Source organism: Rutidosis leptorrhynchoides, chromosome 3 (genome assembly GCF_046630445.1).
Source record: "Rutidosis leptorrhynchoides isolate AG116_Rl617_1_P2 chromosome 3, CSIRO_AGI_Rlap_v1, whole genome shotgun sequence".
In the NCBI taxonomy this organism is placed as follows: Eukaryota; Viridiplantae; Streptophyta; class Magnoliopsida; order Asterales; family Asteraceae; genus Rutidosis; species Rutidosis leptorrhynchoides.
The window spans coordinates 240,131,439-240,154,277 of NC_092335.1; the positions used below are offsets into that span (position 1 = coordinate 240,131,439).

General features: G+C 35.9%; 1 non-coding gene across 1 annotated transcript; it reads right to left on the minus strand.

The window, feature by feature from the left end:
• Positions 1-16,331: 16,331 nt before the first annotated feature.
• Positions 16,332-16,438, minus strand: LOC139903284 (small nucleolar RNA R71). Its single transcript, XR_011778115.1, has one exon. It is a non-coding gene; the product is annotated as a small nucleolar RNA R71 (small nucleolar RNA).
• Between the last annotated feature and the right edge of the window lie 6,401 nt (positions 16,439-22,839).

Here is a 22,839-nt window from a genome sequence, read left to right on the forward strand (position 1 = left end):
AATATATAAGATAATTCGGAGCAGCATGGCAAACACATTTCATTCAGCACATCTAATAAATCCCGGAAAACATGACAGTTAATTACCAGCATCACTCTTCGTAAGTACACTTGCAAGATTAATCTAATAATTAGCATTGCAAATCAATCCTCAAAATCTGTAGTAGTCGCAAAATTATTATATGAATAATTGATTCGATATTTCTGACTCAATAGTTCTCTGATCACAATCCAAACATATTTTCACATATTATTAGTTCACAATATTCACAACATATACTTGATACAATTTCTTATTCAGGTCGGCCAAATTCTCTGACTTCTAAAGAGATAACACAGGAAGTATCATTCACACTTACTTCCTACAGGTCACCATATAATTACTCGAGTCTAAGGAAAAGGAAAATACTTTCTTATGACATTACCACAGTCATGTACAACTAGTCCAATCATATACATCAAAATAGCAGGATGAGCAACACGCCCCACACTTCATGCAAAACACATGTGACATGGCAATATATCACAGGGTTTAAGTTCTTTGTCACTACCTAAGTAGACTACCATGCAATCCTGATCTCTACAGGCCACCCCATGTACCCCGTCAATTACGGAAAAAAATAAATTTTAAATAAACCCTACACCACCTAGTTAGGACATATATATCACTATACCAAGTCTGACACAATAGATGAGTCATATGCAATTTATATAACAAACAAATCACAAAGAGCATGGCAAACATGTCACATGCATCATATACAGTACAAAAACCAATAATCTTATTGATCATGGCAATCACATCTAGTGCATCACATCTTACCAGTCTCAGAGAACATGAAAATCACAGAAATCATGACAACCAATCAAAGGGAATAAATCCCAATAATATCACTGGTACCTTCAGACACAGCTGTTGTAACTGAGGCTGTCAAACCACTAGATACTTCTACCTTATTAGGACGAAGGAATCACATCACAACTAGTCTTAGTCAAATACAATATATAGCAAACATAGATAGGCATTTGTTCACAATCAAATGGTACATAATAATTACAACAATGTAACAGGGCGTACCTTTTTCAATAAGAAGACATCTTCTTATCTTTTAACATATCGATCTCACCTGTACCCCTGACCCCGCCTCAACACTATCTCATCACCGAAGCGACCGTAGTCGAAATCTGTTCCGGTTTTTTCCATTCCATCTCACATATATCTCCCTTCAAATCTCGTAATTCCTTCCATAACTAGATATTACTCGGTCCTTATATATCTCAATACTTTAACGCAACGTTCTTGACCGGTTACGCTCAATCCTGAAATCACCCAATAGAGATCTGACAATGCTGAGGGTCAATGGAGCATCCGCAGGGTTTGATCGATCGCCATACCTGTCTTATCACAACATCTCATAAAAGCTTAGTTGATAATCCGTTAATACCTATCACTAACCACAAGTATCTAATCACATAGCACCTACATTCACTTATCCCATCCCCCACTTATATTTTTGACACAACTCAGGGTTTGGGAACATTCCACTCACGTGTACATGCTGCCAAACCTACGCTCCGATACCAAATTGTAACATCGTACTTTTTTTATTCCCAGCAGAAGACTTTAAAACACGTCATATATATATATATATATATATATATATATATATATATATAGGGGCAGGATCAATGGGGAAGTAACCAATCGGGGGGAAGAAAATTTTTTTTTTTCATTTTTTTTTAATTTTTTTTCAGGCATCAAGATCACACGAAAATATGAACATTTAGAAAAGACACTTCGTGATGAATGTTATTATTTAGGCGGGAAAACGATCGACAAAAATAACATTCAAGATAATATTGTTCGTGAAGAATGTTAACGTTTTTTTTTCATGTTTTGTGAAGTAAAATTTAGCCCGATTTAGAGTTTAGGGTTTGGTGTTTTGGATTTATTCCATAAACCCAAAACACCAAACCCTAAACCCCAAACCCTAAACCCTAAACTCTAAACTGTTCGTGTTAAAAACTCAATCTAAATCCTAAATCTAAACCCTAAATCTAAACCCTAAACCCTAAATTTCTAAACACTAATATCTAAACCCTGTAAACCCTAATATCTAAAACCTCAACATACGCTCGAAAAACACGATAATTGTTATATATTAGTTCTTCGAGCGTTTTTCCGCCAAAATAAAAACATTTATCACAAAGTGTCTTTATTAAATGTTCATATTTTCATCCCATCTATAATGTTCATGAACAAAGTTTTTTCAAAAAATGAAAAGAAAAAAAAAAGATTTTGCATCCCCCCGCTTCCCCCCGATTGGTTACTTCCCTCTTGATCCTACCACTATATATATATATATATATATATATATATATATATATATATATATATATATATATATATATATATATATATAACGTTAATACAAACACGTGTTACTTAATTTCAGATCATATTATAAAACAGTTTATACAAAACATCAGAGTTATAAGTGTGTCAAACATCACTTCATTCCCTGCCAAACCCATCACAAAGTGTGTTGTACGTCACTTGCATGGAAAGAACACTGTGGGGGGAATTAACGCACATCTAAGTGAATGGAAATATCTAAATGGATATCACTATAAGCTACAAGCACACCTTAATGTAAGACCCAAGTTCGGATTGTGCATTTTTGTAAATAAAATAAAAAGCTGGCGGCTTCTGTTTCAGCATGGGACCGCGGCGCGGCCCTGTAGGGCGCGTTGCGGCTAGCGTCAGGTGGTGATTCTTTGTTTATTTAAATTAAAGAGGGGCATTTTAGTATTTTTCACATGGTGGACGACTTTAAGGACCCAAGACCAGTTGGTGGGTGTCATTACTCCCTTTTCATCTACTTTTTCCTTTCCACTTCAAGTTTTGAGAGAGAGAGAGATTTCTAGTGTGAGAAAGCTCAAATCAAGAAGGAGAGAGCTCGATTCGGGTTTAAGCACGAGTATTAAAGTTGTTCATCTAGTCACTAGCTACATTTTGATTGTGGTGGTAAGTCCTAATCTTGATTTCCTTACTTTAAATTAGTTTAAGGGTTAGGGTTTGAGTTAGTGATGAACTTAAAACCCATTTGTTAGTAATTTGGGGGTTTTGGGTAAGTTTGAGTCACGAGGACTCAAGAATGACTAACCTAGGGTTTCAAGTGTTTAAATGGTGTTTATGGGTCTTAAATGGTTGTAAATCACTAGCACACCTTGTTGATTTTGTAAATGGGTGTTATTTGGGTTAGGGGTGACCCAAATGGGTGTGTTGACTTTAAATGGGTTAAATGAGTTTTGAATGACCAAATGGTGTGTAGTTGGGTGATTTAATGCCATGGTCACTAGTTTTAGTGATTATTGGTAAGTTAGGCCTATGATTGCCGTTAGGAGGGCAATTGGTAAACATTTGCAGTAAGTGGTCTATTTGGGCGGGTTAAGAGTCCCATTTATATAAGTGTTAATTTTATGCTAATATATTACGTGATTTCATTAATGGTTGAAGAGTGGTTGTCTTACCTTCATTTTGGATACAAGGTGAGAGGGATATTTATGCATGTATGTATATAGTATATTTATTTGTATACTATGGCATGATCCACGGAGCCGGAAGTGCCATAGTGTGTGCGAGTGTGCTATGATGTGAACCACGGAGTAGGTGACATCATGGTACGTGTATTGTGATGTGAACCACGGAGCCGGTAGCATCAAAGTGTGAACCAAGGAGCCGGTAGCACTATAAAATGAGGTGTGAACCACGGAGACGGTAACACCAAAGTGTGAACCATGGAGCCCGTAGAACTATAAAAGAGTATAGACTCAAATGCGTAGTGGAGTGAACCAAGGAGCCGGTAGCGTCCTAGCATTACGTATGGTGTGAACCACGGAGCCGGTAGCACCATGACGCGAGTATGGTTAACCATATAGTTTGTGTGTGTATTGTTGTGTAGCATATTATTTTATGGTGTATATGATATTGTTTATGCTAGTTGCGGTATTAGAGGTTATTAGCTTTATACTTGGAGTTAGTATGCTAATTATATTGCTAGCATGTATGTGGTATGTGAGTAGGTGGTTGCAAGTAGGTATATTATATATGTATGTGTATATTTATTGCACTTACTAAGCGTTTTGCTTACCCTCTTGTTGTTTACCTTTTTAGGCTCCGGCGCGAACATGGGCAAGGGTATATGTTTGCACTAGCAATCTCTCTACATGATTATGCTAGAGTTTAGCTTTTGGAGTCGAACTAGGTTTGGGTAGTTTAACCCCAAACACCATGCTCGGGTTTTTGTTTGGTAATTAAACTTGCCGGTCGAAACTCATATTTTGAATTGTAAATGAGAAAATGATGCTCGGTGGTCAAATACTTGAATTTGGGGTCTTAAACATGTAAACTTCATTTAGTTTTGCGACGGGAATCCCTTGTGTTGATGTGTGTCAGTTGCTATGAAATTTGGGGGTCATGTAATCTTGTTTAAGTCAGAATCTGATTTGGGGTGGAGCCGCGCCGCAGTCCCTTTGGGGCGCGCCACGGAACTTAGTATAATTTGTTAACACTCAATTTGGAATGGGCTGACTTTCAGCTTGCCAGCAAAGCCACGCCGCGGCCAAGGACAGCGCCGCGCCTTAGTCCTGTCAGCACTATTTAACTTTTAAAAAAAAAAATGTGACGTGCTTTGGGAAATCGAAGTTGGGTCATTACAAGTGGTATCAGAGCATGGTCTACGAGATTTAGGCGACTTGAGATAGGTGCCTAAACTTAGACTTTATTGTGTATGCGTTTTATGCGGGATTTGTAGGAGACGGGTTGGACCGGGTTTGGTTAGTGCCAAGGTTTAGGTGAGCTAACCTTGTAATTAATTGTTTTGTGTTGTGTTTGCAATCATCAAGCGAGATAGACGTTATACTAGCAAGTTAATGCAATGTGTTCGCTTACTAATGACTAGCTACCATTGTTACAGGTGCAAATCATGTCAAACAAGTGATGTACGACGATTGTTGAGCAAGATGGGGCGGTGAGGTGTATGTGTATATTTATGTCACATATTTTCATCTCGTTGTTTAACCTATTCCGTTTTATAGAATGAAGATGAGAAACGGACACGACACCAATGACGGAGGAACGGGCGAGTACGCCGAGTTCACGACCAAAGTTGAGGCCATTATGCAAAGGTGTCACGCGGCCTTCTTGGAGGACGTTAAGAAGATGCCTTCTTGGAGGATGTTAAGAAGATGTTCTTAGATTCGATTGATGAGAAAGTAGTCAATCTAGTCAAGGAACAAGTAAAGGTTATTCTTCACGAAGATAATGTGGGAAGACGAGACTTTTACTACAAAAATTTCAAGGATGCTCAACCTCCCACTTTTGAGGGCGAACGGGACCCACTAAAGAGCAATCGTTGGATCTCCGATATGGAGGGGGATTTTCGTACTTGTGAATGCCCTCTCGATAAAAAGACGAGGTATGGTTGTAGCATGTTAAGGGGTGATGCCAAGATGTGGTGGGACGAAAAGATTCGGCTTTATGGTGAAGAACAATGTATGGAATTCACGTGGGATGAATTCAAGACGGAATTTTTCAAGGAGTACCTAACTTTGGCTTATCTTTCTAGGCTTAAGGACGAGTTGCGTGCTTTGATGCAAGGGTCGATGGATTTGAACACTCTCAAATCCGTTTTCTTATCAAAGACCCAATTTTGCCCGGAGTATGTCGGTAATGATCACATGTTGAAGGAAGATTTCTATCGAACCTTGAACGAAAACTACCAAGAGAAGATTAGTAGAAACTCGGTGAAAACTTTTGATGAGTTGTTTGACATTGCTAAAGGTTTTGAGACGCTCGTTTCGAAAAAGAGTGGCTTTACTTTTGGCAAAAAAAAGTTTGAAGCTAATAGTCATTCCAACAAGAAAAGTAAGAGCGCGAGTGAGAGTGTTGGAAGTTTGAAAATGGTGCGTCCGGGGGTTATGGACCCAAATGTTATAATTATGGATGACAAGGACACATGGCTCGTGATTGTACAAACTCATCTTCAACACCGAAGCTCACTTGCTACAATTGTCAAAAGGAAGGGCACCGAAGGACGGAATGTCCCGAGTTGCGGGGTGATTAAGTTAAAAAGTTGGAGAAAGCGGCGGGTATGGCTCGGGGGCGAAATTATTTGATGACCAATGATGAGGCCAAGCAATCCAATGAAGTTGTCTCAGGTACTTTAATGTTAACTCTAATCCGACGAGGATATTATTTGATAGCGGTGCTAATTTTTCATTTGTGTCGCCTCGATTTGTGTCTAAGCTTAACAAACCGCTAGCTAAGTTAAGTCATCCGGTAGAAGTTGAAATAGCGGATGGTAAGACGGTGCTAGGGGTTGATATGTGTAAGGATTGTAATGTTGTGTTTGGTGCTGAAACGTTTAAAATTGATCTTATCCCGATGACATTGGGTGAGTTTGATATTGTTGTTGGTATGGATTGGCTCGATCGTTATAGAGCCGATATTGCATGCCACGAAAAGTTCATTCGTGTAAAGACCCCAAGTGGGGGAGAGTTAATTATTCATGGTGATAAGCAAAGGAGACTCATACCATTATGCACTTATGCACGGGCACGACGTTTTCTTAATAGTGGTGGTATGGTTTTTCTTTCCCATATAGTCGATACTCGTGAAGAGCCACCATCCATTCGTGAAATTCCGGTGGTTAATGAATTTGAGGACGTTTTTTCGAATGAGTTACAGGGTGTTCCGGCGGAAAGACAAGTTGAATTTCTCATTGAGTTGGTTCCGGGGGCTACTCCCATTGCTAAAATTCCTTATCGTTTAGCACCAATGGAAATGCAAGAGTTGTTAAATCAAACCCAAGAATTGCTTGAAAAGGGTTTCATTCGATCGAGTGCCTCGCCATGGGGTGCTCCGGTTTTATTCGTGAAGAAGAAAGATGATAGTATGCGGATGTGCATCGATTATCGGGAGTTGAACAAAGTGACATCAAGAATCGTTATCCATTGCCTCGGATTGACGATTTATTTGACCAACTCCAAGGTGCGACGTATTTTTTGAAAATTGACTTGCGGTCCGGCTATCACCAAGTGCGGGTCCGTGAGGAAGATATAGAGAAAAGTGCTTTTCGAACTCGTTACGGGCATTTTGAGTTTGTAGTTATGCCTTTTGGTCTAACGAATGCACCGACGACATTTATGGATCTTATGAACTGAGTGTTCCAACCTATGTTGGACAAGTCAGTAATTATGTTCATTGACGACATACTTGTCTATTCTAAGAGTATGAAGGAACATGAACACCATTGTGTTAAAGACGTTGCGAAAGGAGAAGTTGTACGCTAAATCCTCCAAGTGCGAATTTTGGCTAAGGGAAGTGCAATTCCTTGGCCATATTGTGAATAAAGAAGGTATTCAAGTAGATCCGGGGAAGATAGAGACGGTGAAGAGTTGGGGATAACCGACTACGCCTACGGAAATTCAAAGTTTTCTCGGATTGGCCGGTTATTATCGTCGGTTTATCCAAGACTTTTCTAAGATCGCTTCTCCGTTAACAAAGTTGACAAGGAAGAACGTGAGGTTTAATTGGGAAAATGAGCAAGATATTGGTTTCCAATTTTTGAAGGAAAAGTTTTGTCAAGCTCCGGTGTTAGTATTACCGGAGGGAATTGAGAATTTGACGGTTTATTGTGATGCCTCATTAAATGGAATCGGGTGTGTTCTAATGCAAAGAGGTAAAGTCATCACTTACGCCTCTCGACAATTAAAGGAACACGAAAAGAGATACCCGACTCATGATCTTGAATTGGCGGCGGTGGTTCATGCATTGCAAATTTGGCGCCACTACTTGTATGGTGTCAAGTATACGATTTATTCGGACCATAAGATTTTGAAACATCTCTTTAACCAACGAGATTTGAATTATCGTCAACGTAGGTGGATGGATGTGATAAAGGATTATGATTGTGAGATACTTTATCATCCGGGTAAGGTGAATGTGGTCGCGGATGCGTTGAGTCGAAAGAGTCAACATCCAGCAATACGAGTAGGATCGTTACGCATGATTATTACTAACGATTTTCTTGTAAAGCTTAGTGAGATTCAAATTGAAGCTTTTGTTAATAACAAGCATGAAGAACGAATCATGGGGCAAACGAAGTCTGTTACCTTAGGGCTGTATGGTTTGTTGTCCTTTCAAGAAAGAGTGTGGGTACCTAAGATGGGTGATTACCGACAAGTGCTACTCGATGAAGCACATAAGTCAAAGTATTCCATTCATCCGGGTGCGACAAAGATGTACCTTGATTTAAAGAAAGAGTATTGGTGGCCCGACATGAAACGTGATGTTGTTAAGTATGTTGAACACTGCGTGACGTGTTTGCAAGTTAAGGCCGAACACCAAAAGCCGTATGGTATGTTGCAACCGTTAGAAATCCCAAAATGGAAATGGGAGCACATTACCATGGATTTCATTACAAAGTTACCAAAGACGGCGAGAACCCAATTTGATACAATTTGGGTGATAGTTGATCGGTTGACAAAAAGTGCATTGTTTCTTCCTATCCGGGAGACGATATCGTCGGAGACCTGTCTAAGTTGTTTATCAAGGAGGTGATACATGGAGTTCTTATATATATTTTTTCAGATCGAGAGACTGGCTTCACGTCTCGATTTTGGAATAAGTTTCATGAAGATATGGGTACTCAATTGAAGATGAGCACAGCGTATCATCCTCAAACGGACAGTCAAACCGAGCGTACGAACCAAACGTTGGAGGATATGGTACGGACGTGTGTTATTGATTTCGATGGTAGTTGGGATGAGCACTTACCTTTGGTGGAGTTCTCGTAAAACAATAGTTATCATGCTAGTATTGGAATGCCACCGTATGAGATGCTTTGTGGGCGAAGATGTCGAACTCCTATTTGTTGTGGTGAAGTGAGACAAAGGGAAATCGGGAGTATCGATTTGGTTTTAGAGATGAATAGTAAGATCGAGATGATTCAGGCTCGACTTAAGGCAGCGCAAGATAGACAAAAGTCTTATGCCGATAAATGAAGACGACCGATTGAGTTTCAAGAAGGTGACATGGTGATGCTTAAGGTTTCGCCGTGGAAGGGTGTTATTCGGTTTCGAAAACGGAGAAAGTTAGCTCCTCGGTTTATTGGGCCTTTCAAAATTGTGGCTCGTGTTGGTGAGGTTGCTTATAGACTAGAGTTACCCGAAGAGCTTGCGGGAATCCATAACACATTTCATGTTTCCCATCTCTGCAAGTGTCTTGCGAATGACTCGACTTGGGTGCAATTAGATGAGATCGTTCTAAATAACAAGCTAGAATATGTTGAAGAGCCGATAGCCATTCTTGATGAAAAGGTTAAAATGTTGCGTAACAAAGAAGTGAGGAATTTTAAAGCCCAGTGGCGTCATCGAAAGAGTTCCGAGTTTACTTAGGAATCCGAAGAGTTTGTTTTTGTGTAACTTCCTGCTTGTCATGCGGCTTGGATTGCGAGGAAGCATTCCAAGTCAAGTGAGGGAGAGTTGTAAGACCCAAGTTCGGATTGTGCATTTTTGTAAATAAAATAAAAAGCTGGTGGCTTCTGTTTCAGCATGGGACTGCGGCGCGGCCCTTTAGGGTGCGGCGCGGCTAGCGTCAGGTGGTGATTTTTTGTTTATTTAAATTGAAGAGGGGTATTTGGGTATTTTCACATGGTGGACGACTTTAAGGCCCCAAGACCAGTTGGTGGGTGTCATTACTCCCTTTTCATCTACTTTTTCCTTTCCACTTCAAGTTTAGAGAGAGAGAGAGAGAGAGAGAGAGAGATTTCTAGTGTGAGAAAGCTCAAATCATGAAGGAGGGAGCTCGATTCGGGTTTAAGCACGAGTATTAAAGTTGTTCATCTAGTCACTAGCTACGTTTTGATTGTGGTGGTAAGTCATAATCTTGGTTTCCTTACTTTAAATTAGTTTAAGGGTTAGGATTTGAGTTTGTGATGAACTTAAAACTCATTTGATAGTAATTTGGGGGTCTTGGGTAAGTTTGTGTCATGAGGACTCAAGAATAACTAACCTAGGATTTCAAGTGTTTAAATGGTGTTTATGGGTCTTAAATGGTTGTAAATCACTAGCAAACCTTGTTGATTTTGTAAATAGGTGTTATTTGGGTTAGGGGTCACCCAAATGGGTGTGTTGACTTTAAATGGGTCAAATGAGTTTTGAATGACCAAATGGTGTGTAGTTGGGTGATTTAATTCCATGGTCACTAGTTTTAGTGATTACTGGTAAGTTAGGCCTATGATTGGCGTTAAGAGGGCAATGGGTGAACATTTTCACTAAGTGGTCTATTTGGGCGGGTTAAGAGTCCCATTTAGATAAGTGTTAATTTTATGTTAATATAATAGGTGATTTCATTGACGGTTGAAGAGTGGTTGGCTTACCTTCATTTTGGATACAAGGTGAGTGGGATATTTATGCATGTATGTATATAATATATTTATTTGTATACTATGGCATGATCTACGGAGCCAGAAGTGCCATAGTGTGTGCGAGTGTGCTATGATGTGAACCACGAAGCCAGTGACATCATGGTACGTGTATTGTGATGTGAACCACGGAGCCGGTACCATCAAAGTGTGAACCAATGAGTCGATAGCACTATAAAATGAGATGTGAACCACGGAGCCGGTAACACCAAAGTGTTAACCAAGGAGCCAGTAGCACTATAAAAGAGTATAGACTCAAATGCGTAGTGGCGTGAACCAAGGAGCCGGTTGCATCCTAGCATTACGTATGGTGTGAACCACGGAGCCGGTAGCACCATGACGCGAGTATGGTTAACCATATAGTTTGTGTAGCATATTATTTTATGGCGTATATACTATTGTTTATGCTAGTTGCGGTATTGGAGGTTATTAGCTTTATACTTGGAGTTAGTATGCTAATTATATTGCTAGCAAGTATGTGGTATGTGAGTAGGTGGTTGCAAGTAGGTATATTATATATGCATGTGTATACTTATTGCACTCACTAAGCGTTTTGCTTACCCTCTCGTTGTTTACCTTTTTAGGCTCCGGCATGGACAAGAGCAAAGGTATATGTTTGGACTAGCTATCTCCCTACATGATTATGCTAGAGTTTAGCTTTTGGAGTCGACCTAGGTTTGGGTAGCTTAACCCCAAACACCATGCTCGGGTTTTTATTTGGTAATTAAACTTGCCGGTCAAAACTCATATTTTGAATTGTAAATGAGAAAATGATGCTCGGTGGTCAAATACTTGAATTTGGGGTCTTAAACATGTAAACTTCATTTACTTATGCGGCGGGAAGCCCTTGTGTTGATGTGTGTCGGTTGCTATGAAATTTGGGGGTCATGTAATCTTGTTTAAGTCAGAATCTGATCTAGGGTGGAGCCGCGTCGCGGTCCCTTTGGAGCCCGCCGCTGAACTTAGTATAATTTGTTAACAGTCAATTTGGAATGGGCTGACTTTCAGCATGGCAGCCGAGCAGCGCCGCGGCCAAGGACGGCGCGCCGCGCCTTAGTCCTATCAGTACTGTTTAATTTTTTTTTTTTAAATGTGTCTTTCTTTGGGAAATCGAAGTTGGGTCGTTACACTTAAAGACACATGTCACTAAGTACTGATCACTAATCACATAACACAATAAAGGTATAACAAGAGGACCGGTATAATGGCCCGCCAAAGTACCCTTAACAGCTCCGTTACTTGGTCCCACAGCTTGATCATAACTCTAAATGAATTTTATAAATAACCTTGCATTCTTTATTTAGAAATGATTTCCTATAAAGGAAACCTACCAAAATATGTAAGTTTAGAAAAACTCTACATAAATACTTAACCAAAAGTTGACCAAAACAAAGTCAACAACCACCTACAATTTAATGTATCAAAACAGAATGCAAGTTAATGTTTAATAAAATCTGCCAACATGCATGCAGACTCTCTAGCACAGCGGAAGCCAAATAATCAAGTACCTGAGAAAATATGTGAGTAAACTGTCAACAAAAATATTGAGTGAATTATAGGTTTAAACAACGTAAAAACTTTAGACCACAAGATTTCAAATGTTAGAAAACATAAAAATAAAAATATTATTCCATTAATCCATGAGTCACCTGGCAACCACTTAACCAAATCCATACCCTTACCAAACAATAATATACACTGAACAGGTGTATCTTCAAAAATAACGAAGTACTAATACATTCCGATTTTAAATTGCTAGCTCGACTAGCTCAAAATGGGGCTGTCAAACCCGATAGATCTATCCATAGGATTCACATTCACCAGCAGAAATCAGTGATTACAGTTACCAGACTAGGGAATATTTTCGTTCAACTCATAATGAATAATTTAAATTAATTTTCACTTGTGTCTAAACATAAATAAAAAATAGCATGTAATCTAATCCCAAAAATACTTTAAAATAGTATGTAAAACGGGACTATAACTCACCTTAAAGCAAATGAAGCAATGACACAGAAATGCGAACAGTGATAGTGCTCCAAATGAACATAGATTTAGGCGCAATATCCTTCCAATATGTAAAGCTTTTAGTTGCAATTGTTCTATTTTTATGTAATAATCGTTTAAATAAATAAGTGCGAAGACAAAAGACAGAATCGATGATTTGAAAACGCAAATGACCAAAAAGCTCAAATGTACAAGATACAATCCAAGTGGTTCAATTTATTGATGAATAATGTCTAAAAATGACAAAAGTACAAGCTGCGAAACGCAAAGTACAAAATATCTAAGCATACGAAAAAGCGTTCGAAAATCCGAAACCGAGCATCAACGCGCGAGTCAACGGAGCTAAAATTACAAGTCAACTATGCACAAGAATATAATATATATATAATTATATAAATTATATATATATTATATATATTTATTAATTATGTCGACAAGCAAATGGCCAAAAATTGGTGAGCTGGAATCCGAAGCTCCGCACCCGCGGAATTGTGAGGCACAAAACCTCCGCACACGCGGAGCAGCCAAATTCAAAATCTGCCTATAAAAGGCACAAGCTTCTGCCGAATCCATAACCCATTTTCTATCTCTCTCAATTTATATTTATATTTATATTTTATAATTTTAATTTTAATTTTAATTTTAAGTTAATAATAATAAGGTTATTGTAAGAATGTTTTAAGGTTTTGTAAGTCGGAACTCTGTCCGTGTAATGCTACGCGATTAAATACCACTGTAAGCTATGTTCTTCCTTTTTAAATTAATGTCTCGTAACTAAGTTATTATTATGCTTATTTGAGCCGAAGTAATCGTGATATTGGGCTAAAATATTAAGACGGGGTTATTGGATTTTGTATCATAATTAGGGTTTGGACAAAAGACCGACAATTGTGAACATTAGACTATTGACTATTAATAGCTGGGGGGTATTATCTAATTGAATGACAATTCATTGGAACCTGTCGAACCTATCTTCAAATTAGTTAATCTAATAATTATTAAAATGATTACGAATGTCCTATTTAGTGACATTTATACGACATCATTTACAATCATTTAATTAATCAATTGGATTGGGTAATTGATTATTCATTATGGCCAAAGTGAATAAATTAATGTATCATGGACTAATTAAAATAGGGGTGGACTACATACAAGGATAATTGGTGTAATCGTTAACAAAGTATTAAAACCTTGGATTACACGCAGTCGATAACCTGGTGTAATTATTAACAAAGTATTAAAACCTTGTTACAGTTCGAATCCCTAATTAGTTGGAATATTTGACTTCGGGAATAAGGTTAATTTGACGAATATTTTATAATTATGACCGATGGACTATTATGGACAAAAACCAGATAGGTATCAAATGAACCAGGACAAAAGACAATTAACCTAGGGTAATAAATTAAAATCAAAATGTCAAACATCATGATTACGGAAGTTTAAATAAGCATAATACTTTTATTTCATATTTCATCGTACCTTTATTTAATGTCATTTTAATTACTGCAATTTACTTTATCGCAATTTAAATTCTGTCATTTATATTATCGTCATCTATCTTTACGCTTTATTTAAAATCGACAAACCGGTCATTAAACGGTAAAACCCCCTTTTATAATAATAATAATACTATTATATTACTAATATATATATATATATATATATATATATATATATATATATATATATATATATATATATATATATATATATATATATATATATATATAATTGTTTAAAAATATAGTGTACGCAATAAGCCGTCTCCCTGTGGAACGAACCGGACTTACTAAAAACTACACTACTCTACGATTAGCTACACTGCCTATAAGTGTTGTAGCAAGCTTTAGGTATATCTCATCTATATAAATAAATAAAACTTGTATCATATTTCGCCGTATTTCATCTTAAAAATAGTAGTATTTCGTATACACCGCTGCACACATTAAGTTTTTGGCGCCGCTGCCAGGGACGCTAAAACGCTATATTTTTAATTTTTATTAATAATATAATTATATAAAAATATATATATATTTCTAAGATTTTTCTATAAAAAGTATTTTTATTTTTTATTTTTAAAAAATATAACTTTATTTTTATTATATATATATATATATATATATATATATATATATATATATATATATATATATATATATATATATTCTATCATATATTCTATCATATATTTTGTAAAAAAAACGCGTTTGAGCCAACAACCAAATCTGAAACTGCATATCTCCGCGAACTCGGAGCACCACTCACAGAAACCCTCGCAATCGCGGAGGTTGCCTGACAGGTCAACGCCATCATTAAATGCGAAATTAGGGTAAAAATTTATTTATTATTTATTATTTATTATTTAGGGTTTAATTATTATATAGTTTTAATATAATTTGTATTTTTAGTTTTAATTATTATTATTTACATATTTATATTAATCCTTTTATATAAATAATATAAAAATAATATTTTTATAAAATTTTATTTTTATCATTTTAGTTATAATTTATATTTTTATCGTTTATTTCCTAATATTTGTCGTTCGTAATTAGTTTTAAGTTAGTTTTTGCCGTAGTTATTTTTATATTCCTAGATTTTTAAGCTTTGCCGTAAAATCCCTTAAGTGCTTTTTCTTTAGATTAAGATTTAGGCGCTTTAGAATTTTGCGACGCAGTTTATAAATTTTAGTGCCTTTTTAAGTTATTGCCGTTTTAGATTTTGAATTCTTTTAAGCTTTAATACCTTTAGACGTAAGTTTTAATTTTTAGTTTTTAGACTTTTAAGTTTCGACGCTCTACTTTCTTATTATTATTTTTCAACGGTTTATTTTTTGACGTTTGTTTTTCGCCTCTTATTTTTCGACGCACATTTTCTTTCTCTTATTTCTCGACGCTCTAGTTTTTAGGACATAGATTTTATCTTCAAAATTTCGACGAAAAATTATTTTAAGCGGTTAAATTGATAGACATCCAAAATTTTCCGGTTCGTAGTAATAGTTGGATTTGTTAGTGGCGAGTTGTGGGCTTCCGATTTAAAGGGTCCTAGCTACCTGCTGCATCTATTGGCTATTCAAAATGTGGGCAAAATCAGAAAAGTCTATTAATTTGATAACTTATATAATTTTTATCTTTATAACTAATAGGATATTCTGTGAATGCACCGAGCAAAACGTTCACCACCATTCATACGTTCACCACCTGTAACTCGATCAAGACATCTAGCCAACATTATCGCCGCTGATTTTTCTTTAGAATCATCATCTAGTCGAACAAGTACTCCAATTCAAATTTTCGATAATCCATTTTTTGAACCCGACTTCACAATTGAGAACCCGAAGGATATTCAAGGACAATTCTAAGATCCTGAACCACTAATCATTCCTCCTGAATCACAAACCGTTAAATTAGAATCTTCTAGTGATTCGGATTCAACAATTTCAAATATGGAAATAACAGAAACTCTAAGTATGGAAGATCGAATGAGAGCTACACGCACTGGTCAAGGACATGTCATTACGCGACCAGACATTAATGCCCCAGATTATGAAATCAAAGGACAAATCCTACACATGGTAACTAATCAATGCCAATATAGTGGTACGCCAAAAGAAGATCCAAACGAACATCTTCGAACCTTTAATAGGATTTGTACTCTATTCAAAATCAGAGAAGTTGAGGATGAACAGATCTATCTCATGTTGTTTCCCTGGACTTTAAAGGGAGAAGCCAAAGATTGGTTAGAATCGTTACCCGAAGGAGCGATCGACACCTGGGATGTCTTAGTTGAAAAATTTCTTAAAAGATTCTTTCCGGCATCTAAAGCCGTGAGACTTCAAGAAAAAATTGTTACGTTCGCGCAAAAGCCAAATGAAACATTATATGAGGCGTGGACAAGATTCAGATAGTTGTTGAGAGGATGTCCTCAGCACAGTTTAGACACTTATCAAATAGTATAAATATTCTACCAAGGTGTCGACGTTGCTACATGAAAAGACATCGACACAGCAGCTGGTGGTTCCATTATGAAGAAAACCGCAACCGAAGCTCACAAAATTATTGATAACACAGCCTCCCACTCACATGAGTGGCACCAGGAAAAAGATATTTTCCGTTCATCTAAGGCTGCTAGAGCCGATTCTAGCCATGACTTTGATTCTGTTTTCGGAAAAATAGATGCTTTCGAGAAACGAATGGAAAAGATGACTAAAGATATTCACGCAATACGAATCAGTTGTAAGCAATGCGGTGGACCACACTTAACGAAAGATTGTCACATTGAACAAACGATGGAACAACGAGAGAATGTTTCCTACATGAACCAAAGGCCGGGAAATAATTATCAAAATAATTATCAACCGCCAAGACCAAACTTCAATCGAAATCAAAACATTCTTTACAATCCAAATGGACCCAACAATAACTCGTACAACCAACAAAGTCCGAATAACCAACCAACACAAAATAACACTTTCAATCAACAAAGACCTGGCTTGTATAAACCACCACAACAAACCGATGAGAAAAAGCCAAATCTAGAAGAAATGATGGCAAAGCTAATGGAATCTCAAACATAATTTATTACATCTCAAACCCAAACAAATGAGAGGTTTGATCAGTCATTAAGAACTCAACAAACTTCCATTTTGAATCTAGAAAAACATGTAGGTACTCTTGCTAGCATGATGAGTGAGAGGGAACAAGGAAAGCTACCAAGTAATACTGAAGTAAATCCTCGGAATGAAAATATTAATATGGTTTCAACAAATTCTGAAAAACCAGCATCAGAAGATGAGAAGGTATTCGATGTGAGTAACAATGAAGAAGTTACAACACCACCACCACCACCCGAGTATGTAAAGTCAGTGGTGGCACCATACAGACCACCCATCCCGTTTCCAAGAAAAGGAGTTTAGTATGAGCAAATGATAGGTAATAAAGTTTGTGATACCTCCGGAAAGAAGAAGAATAAGAAAGTGCAAGAAAAAAACCGTAAAAGTAAACCTGGTGAAGACAGTTCCACCAAAACCTCCACCCAGGTTGGGTGATCCGGGTGAATTTATTGTTCCTTGTCTACTTAGTGATTGTGTCATATATGATGCACTAGCAGATTTAGGTGCGAGTGTGAGTGTTATGCCTCTTTCATTATATAAGAGATTAGGAGTAGGTGAGTTAAGTCCAACGAAAATGAGTGTTAGACTCTTTGATCAAACCATTAAGCACCCAGTTGGAATTGCTGACAACTTACCAGTTCAAGTAGGTAATTTAACCTTTCTAGTCGAATTTATTGTCATTGACATAGAAGAGGACTCAAACATTCCTCTAATTTTAGGTCGACCATTTTTAGCGTCCACCGAGGCGTTCATTAATGTAAGAGAGGGTAGAATGACACTTAGTGATGGTGACAAATCGATCACCTTTATGAGTCGAAAGTCTAAATCTCCACCAACCAAAACCGTTGAACCAATAAAAACGATCGATGAGAAGCATATTGTTTTACCAACTCCAACGGTAGTGCTTAACAATAATAAAATGCCTAAGTGTGGGGAAGATAAAGTAACACCTAATGATGACTTGATAACAAAGAACCCCGTTGTTGATGCGAAATTAAATGACCCCGTTATTAACAGTTCAATGAAGAAACTTATTAAATGAATTCGTGATGCCAGAACCAAGGGGAACTTTAAGTTATGTAACCGGTTAGTATCCAATCTATCGCCTAAAGAAAAGGTAAAACTAGTTGAATTTGTGGATATTACACAGGAATCCGACCAATGGCTTAAAGCAAAAGTCACAGATATGCAAGTTGATTATGGTCCAAGAGAAATTGACAATGAAGTTAATCACAATTTCGACACCACAGCTACATAAGTGTGGAGAGATTCAAATGTTCTAAAAAGAAAACATTGTCTAGAGTTAGTTTTTCTGTTCTCGTGTAGTTTCGAGAATGGAATCCGATTGGTCTTTTTTGCTAGCACACACTAAAGAACTAGTTTTCTCCCCCCATTCTAAATTTTTTGTTTTATATGTTTTATATGAAATTTATATGCATTTTTAAATTTAAGTTTTGTGTGATTTTAAAAACAAAATTTACTTTATTTCATTAAGTTTATAAAAATGATTTCTAAAATTTGTCGTAAGTTAAAGACTAGGTCATGGAACCGAAATTGCTTTATCCGAGGGCGGGGTGAAAAATTTTGTTATCATTATTTTTAATTTTATTGATCTAAAGTATACCAAAAAAATTAAAAAAAACCCAAAAATCTTTGCTTTTAAAACAATCGCTTTAAAAAGACAAATTTTAAATTTTGTCGAGGGACGGACTTGGTAAACATATCGAAAATACCTAAAGTAAAAGGAAACAAAATTTTAAAAAATTATTCATTTAAATTGTTTTAATAAATAAAGGTTTTATAATATATATATATATATATATATATATATATATATATATATATATATATATATATATATATATATATATATATATATATATGTTTATAGTTTATCTTATGTACAAAACAGGGTAAAACCGCGCATTTTCAAAGACTGACATTAAAGTTCAGCAAAAGCTACTAATTTTGACGACAAGACGCAAAATATCAAATGTGATATAAAATAATATGTTTGCAAACTCGGTATTTTTAATCACTTTCTACACTAATCACCCTCATGAATTTATAATTATAGTCTGATTTCATGCAAATAAGGGCATTGCATGATCTCAAGTGTGGGGAAGGGTTATAAATTCTCTCGGGTTTACACTTAGTTTATTTGCCAAATTTTGTGAAAATTTGAAAAATTTTCAATAAAATGAATTCAAAATCATGTTTATACATATTTATGAACGATAAAACTAGGTTTTATTACCGAAATTATTGTTACCTCGGAAAGGACATAAATTGAGAAACAACTCAAAACGCTTGAATTCATTTAAAATGGAATAGAGGAGAATAAAAAGGCAAAGAAATAAATAAATAAAAGCTAAGTGTGGGAAGAATTTACCAAGTTCTTTAAAACATATATCACATATTTTGTACAAGATTATTGCAGGTACTTTTGTTTTGGACGATAATAATCAGTTTTACCCTATTTACTGTAATATATTTTAAAGAAAGATGGATCTACATGATGAATCAATTCCATCATTAAAAGGAAGTAAAGTCTTCCGAAAAAGACACGCTCTTCTTGATTTAGGTCAGGAAGTTGTTGTCCAGACCAGTTGTAGAGTCTACGAAAAACCTTGAAAAGTTTTCTCGAAAATCAGCTGGAAATCCACGGACCTCGGCATCAAATAGGGTCGCCAAGTGGTCAGACTTATCCTAACCATGAGAGGATATGTCTCGTAAAATGGGGAGGGCGCCGTACAAATTATCTTGATAAGACTAATGAATCAGACCCCCAGAAAGGATAATCTCCTTAAAGATTAAAAATCAGCTTTTAAGCCTGATATTACTCAATCCTTGAGATTGACCTTAAAGATTGAGAATTACAAACTCATGGAATTCGATGATATCTAAACTCAAGCTTGAACGAGAAAATATTTTGATCAAATTAAAACCGATCTTTTTCTGAAAAACCTATTTTCAATTCGTTCATTATCATTGAACGTAAAATCCTGAGAATTCATAGGAATTCATTAGGTCACCTGAACCAAATCGAGTGTCAACCGTAAGAACGGTGGTTGCATAGCATGGTCGAAGACAGGACCTTGTGCCAGCCCGAAAAATTATAGGGTGGTCTTTACTATTTCTTCTACAAAGGATAGTAATTGCATCCGACACGTTGTGGACCATGAAAAAATGCATGTCATTAGACATTGCCTTAACAATTGCTTGTTCATCGCTTTCCTTTATAACCGGACGGTAGCTTACCGAAAGGTAGTATACGGAGCAAGTATACTGGACGTGTTGCTTACCTAATACAAGGATTAGCAAGTGGGTGACACAAAACCATAAGTTTTGAGCTAAAATTTTCAAATCTAAAACCCACGCAACCCACAAAAACATTTTGCAAACACCGGTGAAGGGTTATTCCGAAAAACTTATCTAGGGTAAAAGCTAGGATGAATTTTCAAAAGATCAAATATTTTCATAAAGATCCAATTTCCTTAAAGGATCTACATTTTCATAGTCATGTGGGACTGTAAACCACATCGTTACTATCATTGAATATACCGCCGTATCAAAATCACTGATGTATAAAGTGTGAGAATAAAAAAAGTGATTCGAGTGAAGTGTGATTTAATTTCAAGTTATGTATTTCTTGAGGACAAGCAACGTTTAAGTGTGGGAATATTTGATAGTGCTCCAAATGAACATAGATTTAGGCGCAATATCCTTCCAATATGTAAATCTTTTAGTTGCAATTGTTCTATTTTTATGTAATAAATAAATAAGTGCGAAGACAAAAGACAGAATCGACGATTTGAAGACGTAAATGACCAAAAAGCTCAAATGTACAAGATACAATCCAAGTGGTTCAATTTATTGATGAATAATGTCTAAAAATGACAAAAGTACAAGCCGCGAAATGAAAAGTACAAGATATCTAAGCATACGAAAAAGCGTTCGAAAATCCGGAACCGAGACATGAACCGAGCATCAACGCGCGAGTCAACGAAGCTAAAATTACAAGTCAACTATGCACAAGAATATAATATAATATATATATATAATTATATAAATTATATATATATTATATATATTTATTAATTATGTCGACAAGCAAATGGCCAAAAATTGGTGAGCTGGAATCCGAAGCTCCGCACCCGCGGAACTGTGAGGCACAAAACCTCCGCACACGCGAAGCAGCCAAATTCAAAATCTGCCTATAAAAGGCACAAGCTTCTGCCGAATCCATAACCCATTTTCTATCTCTCTCAATTTATATTTATATTTATATTTTATAATTTTAATTTTAATTTTAAGTTAATAATAATAAGGTTATTGTAAGAATGTTTTAAGGTTTTGTAAGTCGGAACTCTGTCCGTGTAACGCTACGCGATTAAATACCACTGTAAGCTATGTTCTTCCTTTTTAAATTAATGTCTCGTAACTAAGTTATTATTATGCTTATTTGAGCCGAAGTAATCGTGATATTGGGCTAAAATATTAAGACGGGGTTATTGGATTTTGTATCAAAATTAGGGTTTGGATAAAAGACCGACACTTGTGAACATTGGACTATTGACTATTAATAGGTGGGGGTATTGTCTAATTGAATGACAATTCATTGGAACCTGTCGAACCTATCTTCAAATTAGTTAATCTAATAATTATTAAAATGATTACGAATGTCCTATTTAGTGACATTTATACGACATCGTTTACAATCATTTAATTAATCAATTGGATTGGGTAATTGATTATTCATTATGGCCAAAGTGAATAAATTAATGTATCATGGACTAATTAAAACAGGGGTGGATTACATACAAGGATAATTGGTGTAATTGTTAACAAAGTATTAAAACCTTGGATTACACGCAGTCGATAACCTGGTGTAATTATTAACAAAGTATTAAAACCTTGTTACAGTTCGAATCCCTAATTAGTTGGAATATTTGACTTCGGGAATAAGGTTAATTGGACGAATATTTTATAATTATGACCGATGGACTATTATGGACAAAAACCAGATAGGTATCAAATAAACCAGGACAAAGGACAATTAACCTAGGATAATAAATTAAAATCAAAACGTCAAACATCATGATTACGGAAGTTTAAATAAGCATAATACTTTTATTTCATATTTCATCATACCTTTATTTACTGTCATTTTTATTACTGCAATTTACTTTATCGCAATTTAAATTCTGTCATTTATATTATCGTCATTTATCTTTACGCTTTATTTAAAATTGACAAACCGGTCATTAAACTGTAAAACCCCCTTTTATAATAATAATAATACTATTATATTACAATAAGCCGTCTCCCTGTGGAACGAACCGGACTTACTAAAAACTACACTACTCTACGATTAGGTACACTGCCTATAAGTGTTGTAGCAAGGTTTATGTATATCCCATCTATATAAATAAATAAAACTTGTATCATATTTCGCCGTATTTCATATTAAAAATAGTAGTATTTCGTATACACCGCTGCACACATCAAAAAGTAAAAGGTAAAGTGATCAAGAATGACCACAACGCTGACCTATAAATAAAGCAGGTCGATATAAATAACTTACTTAGGTCAAGTCTTAGTATGATAACCATAGTACTTGTTATAGTAAAGCATAGAAAATCACTCGGTATGATTCGGTATGAGCAGGACAGCGTATAATACATACTTTCTATTTTTAAAAGTTTCTATTTTAAGCAAGTTT